Raw genomic sequence first — 2,263 nt, 5'->3', positions numbered from 1 at the left:
CCCGGTAACACCAACACACTAAAGAAAAAGGGAAAAAAAAAAAAAAAAGAAAAAAGAAAAAGATGAATAAAATAAAAAGAGGCTCTTTTAGACTGGCCCCATGATCTCGTGGTTAAGGGAGCTAGATCTCACATGGCTGACCAGTGGTTGGAATCCTGGCTGTGGTAGCTTGAAAACACACGGGGGGAGGGGGGGTAGCAGGTATGGTGTTTAAGGTGCTGGACACTCCCACATGGTTCACCACAGTTCAAGTCCTGGGCCTGGTGACTTTCTTTGTCACTTTCCCAATCTCTCTTTCTGTGTCTCTCTCTGGTCAAATTAAAATAAGTGAATGAATAAATAAAATTAAATAGGGGCCAGCAGGTGGCATGGTGGTTAAGGGTGCTGGACTTCCACATGGCTGATCACAGTTCAAGTCCCAGACCTGGAGGCTTTCTAACTTTCTTTCTCTCTCTCACTCTGCCCCTCTCTAGTCAAATTAAAAATAAAATAAATAAAGATAAATAAAATAATTACTTTTAAAAGTTAAAAATAAATAAATAAATAATTCTTTAAGAAAAAACCACTGAGTGCATGTGCACACGTGTGCCAAAGCCCAATAGGATGAAGAAATGGAGGAGAAGGATTGTGGTGTGACCACATCCCACTGGAGGGTGCTTTCTCTCTCCCCTCTGTCTGTTTCTGGTGAGCACACATACCCTCTGGTAAGGGAAAAAAAGGGCAGGGGCTCTTTTGATAGCATTAGTTATTTATGAATAGATAAATTTATTCATATTTGTGAAATGAACATAAATTCTAAATGCACACATATATGTAAGCACTAGATAATTGTATAAATGAAATTTTTGTATGTTCTTGAACCCACTGTCTGAACCCATGTTACTGATTTACACAAAAATCAAGAAATATGTTCTTGAACCCATTGTCTGAACCCATGCTACTGATTTACACAAAAATCAAGAAATAAATTTGAAAATAGCTGTATACTTTTTTTTTGAGAGAGATTTTTGCTATAGGGTATGTGTGCTCGCAGGAAAGACAGAAGAGAGACAGAGAGACAGAAAGTGAGATATCACCCCCAAGAGGAGATAGCCACACCGCAATCTCTTCGCTTCCATTCTCCTCTTGGGATCTTGGGCACGCACGCACATGCGCCCGGTGTGAGTTCAAGCCGCCGGGTCCGGGACTCGAACTGTTGTCGACTACATGGGAGTCCAGCAACATAACCATCACGCCACCTGCTGGACCCAATAGCTATATACACTTTAAGAACATCTAATCAGGGATATAGCTGTGCTCTGCGAGGCAATCTCATGTGAGAGGACAATGGGGGTAGTGTCTTTTTTTCTCTCTTGTTCATAGAAGAAATAGATAAATAAGCTTACGAAGAAAAGAAAAAAAAAAAAAAAACTAAAAGAAAATTTAAAAAACAGAATGGGTCCAGTTCATGGTGTGAGGGAGAAGGCAGCTGGATCCCACATGGCTGACTGTGTGGCTCAAGTCCTGGACCCAGCAGCTTGAAAAACATACAGGTGCATGTGCGTGTATGCCCAAAACCCCAAAAGGAAGGGGAAATGGAGAAAGGATTGTGGCGTGACCATCTCCCAAGGGAAGTGCTTTCTCACTTTCCCTCTCTCCCTGAGCTCTCTGGCAAAAATTAAAAATACAAAAACAAACCAAGAATGTTTTATCAGAAGTTTTATGTTACAAGCACATAATTCTGGCTCAAGCTAATAAAAGCTATTCTAAATTACATGAGTCTTAGAAATTAAATAATCTAGGGGCCAGCAGGTGGTGTAGCGGTTCTGTTGCTGGATTCCCACATGGCTGACTGTGGTTCGAGTCCCAGACCTGGTGGCTTAAAACTCACACAAGATGCATGTGTGCGTGTGTGCGCAAGATCCCAGGAGAGAAGGGATTACAGCATGGCCATCCCCCTGGAGGGTGATTTCCTCACTTTTCTTCTCACTATCTCTGTCTCTCTCTCTCTGGCAAGCTCATGTGCCCTAAGGCAAAAACTTCTATAAAAAAAAGAAAGAAAGAAAGAAAGAAAACAATCATTTGCCCTATGTATTGATGTAGATAGATCTTTAGTGTGTATTGTTGAGTGAAAAAGGTAAAGTGCAAAACAGTATATATAGCATGCTGTTTCCTGAGAGTGTCACCCTTGGGGGGGTATGAGCAATACCACCTGAGAGGGGGGATTCCTTGTCCAATGCACAAGTCTTGAGGTTAGGAAGCTTTATTGCATACAGCCTAGCTA

This window comes from Tupaia chinensis, unplaced genomic scaffold (assembly GCF_000334495.1).
Source record: "Tupaia chinensis unplaced genomic scaffold, TupChi_1.0 Scaffold000116_1, whole genome shotgun sequence".
NCBI classification, from domain to species: domain Eukaryota; kingdom Metazoa; phylum Chordata; class Mammalia; order Scandentia; family Tupaiidae; genus Tupaia; species Tupaia belangeri.
The sequence above is the reverse complement of the archived record's forward strand: the minus strand, read 5'-3'. Positions refer to the sequence as shown.